At 41.8% G+C, this 14,464-nt stretch overlaps 1 protein-coding gene across 7 annotated transcripts in view; it reads left to right on the top strand.

The window, feature by feature from the left end:
* The window catches only part of NCKAP5 (NCK associated protein 5), a 933,280-nt gene that overhangs the window by 721,274 nt on the left and 197,542 nt on the right, over window positions 1-14,464 (top strand). The gene's annotated exons all lie outside the window — the stretch shown is intronic.

Below are 14,464 nucleotides of genomic sequence, written 5' to 3'. Positions count from 1 at the left end.
ATCCACACAAGTCTGATTCTCAAACATAGTCTTTTTCAAGCTGAATGCGTCAGTTTTCCTCTTCCGGCTGATATGGGGTCAGGATGGGGCCAGAGAAGTGGGGGGTAAAGGAATTGCAGGGGAGGGGTGGCCAGGTAAACCTACCTTAGCAAGTGCAGGGATGAAGGAAGGAACCCCATTAAATGACAGAGGAGGCACATGTGCTAATAGCTTTATGACACTTTATCCTTGAGTTTCTGAGACTAAATTGTATAAACAGACCTTTGAAAGAGGGCAGAAGCGGGATGGCATCGAGCTGAGGCCTGATGAGTCAAGTAGGTTCCTGAATGAAATTACAAGCAGAGCACCATCAGTTATATTAGCAGATATAAATGGGCATACTTACGCCGCTGGAGAGCTATTCTCAAGCTCTACGGTAAGTCAGAACAGTGGTGCAGAAGCAAGCTGATACCCAGCTTTTGATATCAAATTGTTATTTTTTCAAGAATTTTGTGAGTCTGTCATTAAACACAGCAATTATTATTAATTGAATTCTGTAGGTTACATTTACAGGCAGAAGTAAAACAAACTCAAAACTCATCACTTCCTGATTATTTTACAACATTTTACTATTGGTCTTACATTAGTTTCAGATGGACAACATGGTGATTGGACAGCTCTGTATGTTACACTCACCATAGCTGTAGCATAGCATCTGTCACCGTAGGACAGTATTATAGTACCCCTGACTATATTCCCTGTGCTGTACCTTTCATCCCCGTGACTTACTCATTCCACAGCTGGAAGCCTGTACCTGCCACCTCCTCTGTCAGTCACTGGTATGTTCTCTATATGTATGACCTTGTTCTTGCTTTTGTGTCTTTGTTTCTTCGTTCTGTTACATTAGATTCTACTTATGAGCGAAATCGTGTATTTGTCTTTCTCTGACATCGTTCACTTAGCATTATACCTTCTAGGTCTATCCACATTATCACAGATGACAAGATCTCATTCATCTTTATGGCTGAGTAATATTTCATGGCATTTATAGACCAAATCTTGTTGACCCATCCATGTATCGATGGACCCTGAGGCTGCTTCCGTAGTTTGACTGTTGTAAATAGCGCTGCAATAAGCATAGGGATGCATATATATCCTTTTGAATCAGTGACACCATTTTACTATTATCTGATCTCTATCTCCTGTACAGCGAGTACGCGATATGACGGCGTGCTACTGCACATCTCCTCCCAGCTCTGTGTTTGGGGCTCAGAATCAGTTGTGGTGCCAGTATTTACACCATACAGATTGCAGAAGACTACAAAGCAGGGCTCTTCTCTCCCAGAGAATAGATCGTTAAACAGTTGCCAGCACACTCCCAAAGACGAGCTTGTTTTGCGGAGGTGAGAATGTGGTCCCACTGCTAGGAGGTTGTATGCAGCTCTTCTCTCCGGACCCCAAGCCACCGGCTACCCTGTGTCTGCCTCCGTCTGGCTCGGTTACTCCATGTCAGTCTGAAGGGTTTAGTTGAACTTTTCTGTTATTGCTTATAGTATCGGGTGTAGGGTTGGCGATGCAGTCAGCAACATAGTGATGAGCCAACATGTCAGACATGTGACCTTTGCAAGTGGCAAAGGTTTGAAAGCAAATTTAAGTAGAATCAAGAAACGGGATCTTGGATGCATAAAACAGAAGTGTTTATCCCCCTAACCAATTAATATTTCTTTTTGTAATCCTAGCTGCTGTGTACATCCCTGGGAAGTAAGAATTATATATGGAAAGGGTCAGAACTACCAGTGGTCTGGGTGGCCTTCTGTGTCCCAGGCAGTGCAAGGTGTGGGAAACAACATTGCCTGCCTTCCCTGAGCAGGGGTGTGTGTGGGGGGAGGGAGGTACCAACCACCCTGCGCGGCATGTGGTGGGTGCTGTAACCAAGGGGCGGCAAGGTGTCGTGAAGCATGAGAATAGGCACCTGGCTCAGTGGCATCCACAAGTCAGACCGATGACTATTTCATGTGTAGTTTGGGAAGAACTGTGAGCGGCACGTTGTTCTTTTCCATGCCCGTAAGACATGGCAGAGATGATCACGTCCTTCCAGGCCTCACAAGAAAGCCCCGTAGGTAATCACTTGTGATATGATTTCAAGGTTGGAATGCAATGCCCTGTTCCAGACCATCCTATACTCCCGCAAACCTGCCCACTTTCTAATTCCTACAATGCTACAATTAAAGATTCACTCCTTAATCCTCTCTTAAAATGCAAATCCTCTTAGTGCTTTACTTATCAGCTCTGAATCTTAATGTGAATGAAGTTGGGAGTATCTCTCTGAGAGCAGGGTTTTCCGTCAGGGAGGGTAGTAGATAAATGGATGCCTGCAAGTGTGAGTGAGGAGTGAGAGAGAGGTGACGGAAAGGAGAGGCTACAGATGAAAGGAGCCCGTGCCAGAAGCTGACCTATATGTGAGGCTGTTTAAAATACCCAGGTGTGGGGTGCCGGGGTGGCTCGGTCAGTAGAGCCTCTGATTCTCGATTTTGGCTCCCGTCATGATTTCAGGATCCTGGGATCGAGCCCCATGTTAGGGGGCAAATCTGCTTGAGATTCTTTCCCTCTGCCCCTCCCCACACTTTTTCTCTCTCTCTCTCAAAAAAGAATAAATCTTAAAAAAAATAAATAAATACCCAGTGTGAGGGCTCAGGTTACACTTCTCTTGGCCGGACTCTCCCCTGTCTACAGGACACGCCCTGGCTGACACCCCTCTCCCAGCTAAGCCTGTGAGCTGCCTGGGTTCAGATGGGAGTTGTACAAAGGACAGAAGGAAACGAACATTGATCAAATCCTATAATGGGTCAGGCTCTGTGTTAGATGTGTTTTACATTCATCATTTCATTCAACATCAAAAGAGTGATGGGTATTTATTTTCCTCTCATTTACCAAGGAGAAGAGAGACTCAGAGCCCGAGTGACTTGCCTGAGGTCACGGCAGGGGAGAGGCAGCACCAAGATCCAAATACACTTACCTGACTTCAAAGGCCAGGCCTCTTACCATTATAAAAAATAAAAATAAAAAGGAAATTTAAAAAGCACACTATTAGAATCTCCTATTTTCCTCTAGGATGATATACCCTTCTTACCACTCCTACCACCTACCGACTCCACACATGGATTTCTTTCCTGTATATCCCCTGTAGGCAAGAAAATTATCGAGCTTTGCTTTTCTATTTCTGTTGTGAAAGCATTACCTGTTATTATTTTTCAGATATAATACAATATCAAGTAATATTTTTCCAAATCACACGCATTTTTTCCTATTCTACACAGACACACACAGGCATAGAGACACACACTGACATATCCGCTCAGGGGCTCTTCCCCCCCAGTGAGAATCACTGAGGTATGAGGAGAGGGATGGACTCATAAACTGAATAAGAGAAAGCGAAGTACAAAATTGTATGTTTTCATCTGTATAAGTGAGAATCTTCATGGTACATGCTCTGCTCCAAGTACACGGATGATCTGTTGTGGAAGAAGAGTGGGCACTTATTCCACCTCACGAGATTTGTGAAGCCTTCCTGCTGGAGATGACAAACATGGCGCCCACCTCCAGGTCCAGAAAAGCTCTAATAAGCTCCTGAGCAGTTCAAAGTTGACGATAACTAGGGTGTGGCAGAGGGTAACAGCTGCCTTCATTCTGAAATCAGTCCGTCTGGGACACTGGTTCTCAAAATGGGGTTCCCAGGCCAGGAGCATCAGCATCACCTGGGAACTCGTTAGAGATGTGGATTCACAGTCCTTCCCTGGATGTGCTGTGTCCAGACTGATGGGGCCCAACAATCTAATCGAACAAGCACACCAAGTAATCCTGATGTACAAGTTTGCAAACCCCTGGTCTACAGCCCCACCTAAGGATTTAAATCCTGAGAGTACAGAGATGTTTCACCAGAAAAATGTTTTCAATTTAATTCTTCAAAAATGAACCTGTGAACAGGTTTGCATAACATGTTCTCCTTGCAGGGATCCTGAACTCCTTGAACTAGGGATGCCTTTTTATTTCAACTTTGGTGCCCACTGCCTTGTTCTAGCTCTGGAGGTAGTGGGCATCCTTAAGGTTTGTTGAGTGCAAGAGCAAGGACATTTAGATGATGTGTCTGCGTGTATGAGCACACAAGTGTCCGTGTTTATTTCTGTGGTGGATGGACACAGCTTATAACTATTTCCTAAAATTTTTTAGGATGACAGAATTTGCCTCTGAGCCGTATGGGAGCCCTAGACATTGCCTGGATATAGAGACTCTAGTTTTTTGTTTTTTTTTAAGATTTTATTTATTTATGTGACAGAGAGACAGCCAGCGAGAGAGGGAACACAGCAGGGGAGTGGGAGAGGAAGAAGCAGGCTCCCAGCGGAGAAGCCCGATGTGGGACTCGATCCCGGAACACCGGGATCACGCCCTGAGCCGAAGGCAGACGCTTAATGACTGCGCTACCCAGGCACCCCAAGACTCTAGTTCTTAAATACAATCAGTGGGAAACACCCCATAGCCACCTATCCCTTGCATAGCCACTACAGTGACCAGCCATGTTCAGGTGAATGCTGCAGATCTCGTCAGTTTCATTGCATGGCAATGATGGGAAGGAGATTCAATACCCAGGTCTAGTTCTTGGTGTCCTTTGTACTCAGGCTTTCTACCACTCCGCTAAATTAAAATGTGCATACTTGGATGGCATGCTTGATGGCATACTTAGCCCCTCCCTTGGTGCTTTATCCTCCTAGTGTCTTTAGATGGCTTTTTTTTTTAAGATTTTATTTATTTATTTGATAGAGAAAGACAGCCAGCGAGAGAGGGAGCACAAGCAGGGGGAGTGGGAGAGGAAGAAGCAGGCTCTTAGCAGAGAAGCCTGATGTGGGGCTCGATCCCAGAACACCCGTGATCACACCCTGAGCCAAAGGCAGATGCTTAAGGACTGCGCCACCCAGGCGCCCCCTAGAGGGCTTTCAAAATAGAACAGATGACAGTATAATTGGGAATACTTGGGGCTTGCCTGTGTTTTGCTTGGAAGGCTGGATATGAAGTTCCTTGGCCCACAGACCAAAGGTGCTAGGCTGACTGTAGTCAGCAGGTAAGTTAATTAACTAGATGGCCATAGGACTGTGATTCAGGGTGGCAGCCATAAAGGAGCACACTTTCCCACCTCTGGGGCCACACCATGATTTCTTGCCCTTTTTCTGGCCTGGCTACCTTTGCTGACCTGAAAGGTTTCCGGCAAGCTGGGAAGATGTCATTTGAAAAAGACCAGCATTTGCAGCAGTGGGAACCATGGGGGTGCATCCTCTGTCATTACTGTGGATTGGACTTTTTCTTCTTTCTCTTTTTCCCCTCCTGTTTCCACCTTCTTTCCTCCAGACCGTTCTACCCCTGCTCCATTTCTGCCACTTCAATTTGCATGCCATCAGTTTGTTCTTGTCCATCACTCTTGAACCCAAGATTTTCTCTGCAGTGGATTTTTACTGGTTCCTAACATTAATCACTTTCATAATGATTCAACAGTGTCTACACCCAGGGTGCTAGCATGGTGGGGTGATTTATTTCAGATTGCTACTACAAGCTAGATGTCATTTCCTTGGTATTTTGTTCAAAATTATATTATTTTTATTCATTCCAATGAGGACTTCTGCTGTTGGTTTGAGTAGGCTTAGTCAAAGGTCAAGTTACCTCTTCAAGAAATATCTTCCTACCTCATATAAGTTGTTTTTTTCCTCTAATCTAATTGCATGAGAGCTTTCAATGTGAGGTATTAATTTGTTTCCTCTACGAGGTTTTTTCCTTCTTTGAGGTAGCCCTTATGTTTTGTATATCTTTGTATCCTCCCTAGAAGGCTTCTTGGAGAACAGCGAGACATCAATAACTGAATGCATGCGTGGAAGAAACGATGTTCTAGCTCATCCCGTAAATATGTCCATTCCACTGATCTATTGCTGTGTGAACTTTGAGGCCTCAAATGACTCTTTTATTCTTCTCACAATTTTGTGGGTCATAAATTTGAAAAGGACACAACTGGATTCATCTCCAGTCCATGTGGTGTCAGCTAGAGTTAGAAGATCCATTTCCAAGATGGCTTCTTTATTCCCATGTCTGGGCTCTATCTCTCCACCAGGCATCTCATCCTCCAGGGCCTCTCCATGTGGCTTGGGCCTGATACCACCTCAAGATACCAGCCTTCTCACATGGCAGCTCAAGACACCAAAAGCTAGTGTTCTGAGAGGCCAAGATAGAAGCTAAAAAACTCATAGCCTAACCTTGGAAGTCCTCAAAATGGCACTTTGGCCACATTCTATTGGTCAAGAAGGTCAGTAAGGCCAGTCCAGAATCAAGGAGATTAATCATAAAGCATTTGCAACCATCTTTAATCTACCACTATGATAATACTAGTGATGAGTGAAATTAACACTCTTAAGTAAGGAGCAAAAACTTAATTTCTCATACTGCTCATTATAGAGAAGTAGGAACTTTAAATATTCTGCCAGTTGTCAAAATGTGTCAGATGATGTATACTGAATTTTTTTGTTTGGAAACTATAGACAGCATAATAATGAATTGGCATGTGCAAAGAGTAAATGTGGTTTATTTGTTTAACTTCCCACTTGGCTATAAGATATTATCAAAAAGATATATCAGGACGTATCCCTATGTATGTGCATGACCACCACTGAGAGGACATAGGTAAAAGTGCCTAACATACTACTTGTGCAAACTCATTGATATTAAGTACATATAAGTATGAAAATGAGTTTTAGTTTCCACCCAAAACTCTAGTAGAAATGCACTAATTTAAATTTTTGTCTTTTGGCAACTATCATATGATTTCTCTCATCTATGGAACATAAGAACTAGAATGATCAGTAGGGGAAGAAAGGGATAAAGAAAGGGGAGGTAATCAGAAGGGGGAATGAAACATGAGAGACTATGGACTATGAGAAACAAACTGAGGGCTACAGAGGGGAGGGGGGTGGGGGAATGGGATAGACCGGTGATGGGTAGTAAGGAGGGCACATATTGCATGGTGCACTGGGTGTTATACACAACTAATGAATCATCGAGCCTTACATCGGAAACCGGGGATGTACTGTATGGTGACTAACATAATATAATAAAAAATCATTATTAGAGTAAAAAAATAAAATAAAATAAATAAAATAAATAATAATAAAAAATAAATAAATAAATAAATAAATAAATTTTTGTCTTTTGAAAAGAGGCGTATAAGGCTTGATCCCTCCCTTGGAGAGCTGATAGTTTAGCTGCAGAAGACTAATAATATTCATAAAACTAATAATCCCAATTGAAGGCATTATAATTGATTGCTAAAATGCATGATCCCCCTTATGGTAGATTTCAAACCAATGAACATAGGAAGAAAAGTGGAGTTTAAAAATCACTATTTGGTAACTATCACTGTAACACTTGTTTTAGGCAAAAAATTATCAATGGATTCTATAATAAATGAACGAAGTGTGTGTATTTAGATCTTTGCATAATCTCAAAGACTTTGGATAGTTACATATTTTCAAAAAAACTCCCCATAAGATAGTTATGATTATAAAGGGAAATACTTTAATGTAACCATGAGGAAACATCAAACTCAAATTGAAGGACACTCTACAAAACAGCTGGCCTGTATTCTTGAAAAATGTCAAAGTCATGGAAGACAAAAGAACTCTTCCATGTTATAGGAGACTAAAGAGAAATGATAATCAAATGCAGCTCTGGGAACCTGGAGCTGATCCTGGACATGATAAGGACATTAGACGGGTAATGGGTGAAATTTGAACAAGGTCTGTAGAATGGATTAGGTATTGTATCAAAGTTAATTCTTGAATTTGATAACTGCATAGTGGTTATGTAACAACGTTATTTTGTGTATTAAGGGGTAAAAGGCTATCATATCTGCACCTTTCATAATTTTTTTATCATCTCTGATTATAAATAGGTATAAAACAAATGATCAAGTAAATATGGTAAAAAGGTAAACTTTGAGGAATTGGGAGGGAAAGTGAGGGGGATTCTTTATAATGGTTTCCAAATATTTTTGTACATCTGAAATTACTTCCTAAAATTTAAGATATGCCCCCATATTAGTTTTTTAGGTTCAGATTTGAGCCAGACCACAAAAAAATGAGTGGAATTTAGAAGGGTCAATAGGGAAGTGGAGCGTATCCCAGGCTCCCGCCACAGAACCAAAGGGGCAGCCTTGGAAACAAGAGCTGGGCCTTCGCGAGAGACCTCGTGAGACCCCGTGAAGTCAGGAGCATGGCCTGACTTGAGAGATGCCGAATTCTCTCAAGCAGCAAACACAGGTGGATGGATGTTGGGTAGATGAGTGGGACCAGAGCGTAGGAGGTGAAAAGCCTGCAGTGGAGTCGTTACTTACTGCAGAGGGAACTCTTTTGTGTAGAACTGTTCTAACTTCGGTCTGTGGAACAGGATGTTGTATTGGTCCATTCAGACTGATATAACAAAATACCATGGACCGGGTGGCTTATAAACAACAGAAATGTATTTCTCACAGTTCTGGAGACCTGGAAGTCCAAGATCAAGCCTCTGGCATGGTCAAGATCTGGTTCATAGCCAGTGCCTTCTCACTGTGTCCTCACATGGTGGAAGGAGGCTAGCAAGCTCTGTGGAGCCTCTTTTTTTATAAATCGAATCCCACTTTTGAGGATTCAGCCTTCATGTCCTAATCGCTCCCAAAGCACCCCCTCCTCTCCTAACACCATCACATCAGGCATTAAGATTTCATCATATGAATTTCAGGGCCACACCGACGTTCAACCATGGGAGATGTATTCAGCAAATTCATGGTATAGAGAGATTTTAAATCTAATTAGCATTTAGAGAATCAATGTGCAACAGACATCTAGAAGCATCAGTCCTTTTAGTCATTTGTAAGCTCTGGCCAGAATTTATTCACAGAGCAAGACCTCTGAAAAACATAGCTCCTTTTAAATATATGTTCATTTAGACCCATTCTCCACAGTGAACCAAAACAATATGGATTTACTTTATGAAGCTGCTCAGTTTTACAAAGACATGTGAGAACATTCGAGATGAAATCAGGAACATATTTAAATCCCAGCAACTGGAAGTCATGAGGAAACCACACTGGGCTCTAAATCAGGGACTCAGTCTAGCAAAAGTTTCTGGTGGTTGTAGGAGACAAAGCTGAACACAAAGGCCCGCTGTTACATTTAGCATGCACACTCTAATTACATCCTCTGGGTATGCTGATTTAACAACATAATTTCTTGAAATAGAAAAGACTTGTGTTGTCATCCCTGTAATTCTCAGTAGTGACACCTACTTTTTCTCTTTTCCCCTCTCCCTTGTCCTTTTTTATTCCTGCCATAAAATGATTCACTGTTTCTTTAAATCACATTTAATTAAGGTGTTTTTTTTTTCCTCCCTTTTGTTTTTTCCCCTGCTGCCTCATGTTGGTAGCCGGTAAATCCTGAATTTCTAATAAATGCAAATGGGTTAAAGAAGATCATGAGTTCAAGATTATTTTAACTTCACTGGCATAATTGTTAATATCTCTGGTGTCCCCTAGGATATGTAGGATTACATCAATTAAATTGGTCTCTGCAACTGAACACATTAACCATAACTGTGACGACTAGTGTCTTCCCCAGCACCCTTTAGGTGTTTAATTTGCTTGCCTGTAATAGATTGTCAGAGCAGTAAACGTGAGGCAAGTAATGTAAGTGGTATAATGATGGTAATTATCTGAATGGATCGATTGTAGTGTTATTGCAACATGATATTGTGGGTAGGAGCGAGATAGAGACATCCCATATAAATTCCCATTTTCAGCTTTATTTCCTTACACATTTTTTCCAAGACATTTAAAGTGAAAACAACGTAAACTGGCATTGCCATTCTCTCCTTTATCTCTTCCTATTATCCTTTGTGCTGTTGCCTTCCTGAAACCAGCAGACCGCATGCGAGCTCAATTTCTCTAAAGAAAGCTGCGACTTTCTAGAAATGGAATTCCATCAGTTCCCCTGTGATTCACGATATCCAGATATATGAACTGGAAGTCACTCTGTGGATTGGCTAGGCTGTTCCCTTCATTCATTGCCTGAGGAGCTGTGAACCCAGCAAGTTTAAATGACTCGTTAAAGTTTCGCAACCGGGTATTGCCAGGTAGCCTGCAACAATGGGGCTAGAACCTGGAGCCAGTCCTCCTACCTGGGCTGAGGGAGGACCTGGGAGGTTACACCAGCTGCAGGTGTGAGAGGTTCCGTGTGACAGGCCACAGCCGTCCCTGAAGGAAACAGCAACAAACAATAAGGAAACAGCTTTTAGTTGAGTGTTGGAGGGTGGAGGGTGGGGGTGGGAAGGAAGAGAACAATCTAGGGATAACCAATATTGAATAAGTCCAAACAGCAAATCAGCATGAGGATAGAATCACTGTGTTGTGTGGGAGATGTCTGCCCATGACAAGAATGGAAAGAACATGGCAGGATCCTGCCTGAGGGACAGGAATGGTTGCTAAAACAGGGACCAGGTCCAGAGGAAAGAAGTCAAAGCCAAGTATTAGAAGTGATGCCTGAAGGGGCGCCTGGGTAGCGCAGTCGTTAAGCGTCTGCCTTCATGCTCAGAGCATGATCCCGGCGTTCCGGGATCGAGTCCCACATCGGGCTCCTCGGCTAGGAGCCTGCTTCTTCCTCTCCCACTCCCCCTGCTTGTGTTCCCTCTCTTGCTGGCTGTCTCTCTGTCACATAAATAAATAAAAAATCTAAAAAAAAAAAAAAAAAAAGTGATGCCCGAAGAAGAAATGCGGGTTTGAATCCTGGGACTCAAACCAGGGATAGGCCAAGATGATCTAACAGTGGCAAGAAAACTTCCAAAAAGGCTTCTGCTAAAATTTCCCTCAAATTTTGTGTCCTGTTTTCATTTGATCACTTCGCCTGAATTTCATTGTTGATGAAAATAACAAACTGGCCTCAATCTGGAGCTTTTTAGACACCTGTCAAAGAAAACATTGCAGTCATCAGAGGCATAAAACCACATATAACCCATGCCTTCTGAGTTACCAGAAAATGGAACATTAGAACTTCAAACCACTGTTCAGTAGACATACACCAAATACCCACAGAACTGTGGCTACAAGCCTATGTGTCCCAGGGGAGGGAGGTGGCGGAGTATGTGGGCAAAGCACTCCTAGTACGGACCACAGATGGAGACTAGAAGTGCCCAGTGCTGGCAGTAGGGCTGGGCTTGAAAGTGTGGGGGTCCTGAGGTGCTGATCTCAAAGAAGCAAAGTTTCTGGGGAGAAGGAAGCAAGGAGCGAAGAAGAGGTGCCATTGGAAGATCTGGTTCTGCAGAGAAAAATGAAGAGGGAAAATTTTAGGAGGTTAAAGAAGTAAAGGAGAAATAGAAGACCAACCTCCTCCAATCATTATGTGGTAAAGAGGCTAAAACAAGGGTAGGAATGGGTGGATGAACAGTGAAACACACTGATAAAGCAGAAAAGAATTCGACAAGAGGACTGGTAGGAGGAAGGACTGAGGGGAAGGTTAATTGTGACATATGAAATAGGAGGGAGCCAAGGGACGTGATTTTAACTAGATAGTAACAATAAAGTAAGACCCAAAAGGGGATAATAAACACTATTAAAGAACCTGCAAGAGGTGGAGAGTAATGGAGGAGGTAGAAGAGGAAGTGACATCTCACTGAGTGTGCTTTTTAGAATAGTTTTGACTTTTGGGATCCTATTAATGTTTTCTATATTCAGAAACTGAGGTGAAATGCACAAGAAGAGGAGAAATTAAATCTGAGTACTGTCAGAAACAAATGAACTGAACTGCACAAAGGAATAAATAGCATAACTACAAGAAGGGGTGACGGTTACCAGTCTAGTAACTTTTGAACATAGCATCGTTACTAAATAACCATATTCTAAAGAAAAAACAACTTGTGGATTCTTCTTACTACTATTTTCCATACTGTAACAATTTTGCATGCACCGTGGGATTGAATAAATGAGTAAATGTATGGCTGCCTGTGTTCTCACTGTAGAAAAGAAAGACACAGATATGAAAAGGGAGAAGGCAAAGAAGAATTCTGTAGGGGTTGGACAGAGAGAGTTTGTGTGTGTGTAGGTATAGTGAGAAGAGGAAGACAGAGACTCTTTCACTGAAAGGGGCTAGAAGAAATGACCTCTCAGTAGCAATTGGCATACATTAATAACCAGACCTTAATTTCCAAATATCATTCCCCAACTAACAGCAAGCAGGATTTCTTAGAGAAATGGCTAATTTCAGGAATGGCACAAAGAAAAAAGCCAAATGGGCTTGGAACATTTCCCTGTGCCTAAAAAGACAGTCTTCTCAAAATGATGAAAACATGTCAAAAGGAACAGGTTACAGAGGTTCACCTTTCCAAAGCTGGGATAACTTGAGCATCAAAATAAATACGGTAATGACTTCGAACCCTTTCAATAATATAAGAATACATGTATTCGTACTGATAAATCATAAATAGGAAAAGCATTTTCTTATGATAGAATGTAAATTCACATATGTAGGTAAAATAATGGAGTGAGAAATCACCATGTGCAACCATAGGAATCGTTGATTCCGGCAAGATCATCAATGGTTGCTGAGATAAACTGATGAAAGTTTGATGAGAAATATTATATTTGCATAGTCTAAAAACATTTCTGCGCAATTTATTAACTACAAAAGGAAAGTAAGTTTGGAGTGGAGAGATTAAATGATCAAAGCTAAGATGTCTAATAATGGATACATGGACACGGCATTATTCTGATATGATGCACTGAGAAAAACCCAGCATCAGTCATGTCCTACTCCTGCCACGTGTGCAGCAGGAAACTTGAAACAAACCCTAATTAAGGGGCATTCCACAAAATAATTGGCCTTTACTCTTCTAAGAAAGAGAAAGAAGGAAGGGAAGGAGGGGGAAAGGAAGGAAGGGAGGGAGGCAAGGAGGGAGGAAGGAAGGAAGGAAACAAAAGAAAAAAGAAAAAGAAATTAATAACATGAAAGACAAAGGACTGTTCCAGAATGTTCCAGCATCCTATATGACAAAGAGATGCAATAGGTACCTGACCCTGGGTAGGTTTCAGGACCGGAAAAAATTGCTGTAATGACACTATTAGAACAATGGATGGATTAGAATAGGTACTGCAGATCAGACTGTGGTATTGTATCAATTAATATTTCCTGAACTTGACAATGATACTGTGGTTGTGTAAAAGAATGGCTTTGTTATTAGGAAATATACACAGAAGTATTTTGGGATAAATGGCATCATGTCTGCAACTCCCTTTCAAGTTACAGGGAAAAACGATGAAAGATAAAGAGAATGATCTAATGATCTCTCAAATGTGGCAAAATGTTAACAGTTGGTAAACTGAGGAAAGGGGATGTGGGACTTCTTTATACTACTCTTTCAAATCATCTGCAAGTCTGAAATTATTTCCAAATAGAAAGTTAAAAAAAAAAAAAACCCTTATAGAAACTATAAAAAGGTTGATCCTTGCACCACCTAAAAATCATACCATTCTTTTGAAAAAACTGATTTGGAACTTTATACCCACATTTCCACATGTCAAGAAGGGTTTTAGGGAAAGGGTGGGTGGAGCCGAGTTTGCCTGGGGGCGTGGGGCGCATGCTCAGTGCTGCCGCTTTGGGAAGGGTTAACTTGCACAGCTCAGGACTCGGAGGAGGCCAGTAGTAGCTGAAGGGGACTCAGGTCACCGGTTGCAGAGGGCAGTTCCCATGTCACCATTTCATGTTCCTTCTAAAACCTGATATGCTTATACCCATGTCTTTTCCCCCTTATTGTTCCACTAGTAACCAGGTAACCATTTTCAGCCTAATCTCCTCTGGAAACCTGCTTACCATTCAGATAGCCACCGGCTCTGAGGAGCAGGAAAGCAGTAGTTTTTAAAAGAGGGGGGAGAGGGGAAGGGACTCAAGTATAGCTTGATTCTTAAATTTCTCATAATATTCTTATGCTTAATAGCCATTGACTAACAAGGAAAACAACATGCTTGGTTTGCATTTGCAGCTATGCTCTCAGGCATTTACCTGAGATTCTTTTCTATGGCCTAAGCAAATATTGGGTTGTGAAACTGTAACAGGTCTTAATGAAGTGGATTGAGGCATTTCTTACATTTACATTTTCATAGAATGAAATAAACATGGTAATCTTTCTACAGAACACCCTCACATCAGGCCATGATTTGATTTGCTACCTGTCCAGAATATCAAGTTTTACATTTCTCTAAATGGTAATGTACTTTTGTGAACAAGTTGATAAGACAGAAGTCATCCCTGAGATATTTATAATAGTACTTAGAACAAACTTGTCAAAGATTCTTCTAAAAGATTGTTTTGGATCCTGAGGAGATATATTTAGTAACCGTATTGAATAAGTTGTCACCTAACACAACATCTCATTGATT

Source organism: Ursus arctos, unplaced genomic scaffold (genome assembly GCF_023065955.2).
Source record: "Ursus arctos isolate Adak ecotype North America unplaced genomic scaffold, UrsArc2.0 scaffold_1, whole genome shotgun sequence".
In the NCBI taxonomy this organism is placed as follows: Eukaryota; Metazoa; Chordata; class Mammalia; order Carnivora; family Ursidae; genus Ursus; species Ursus arctos.
The sequence above is the reverse complement of the archived record's forward strand: the minus strand, read 5'-3'. Positions and strand labels throughout refer to the sequence as shown.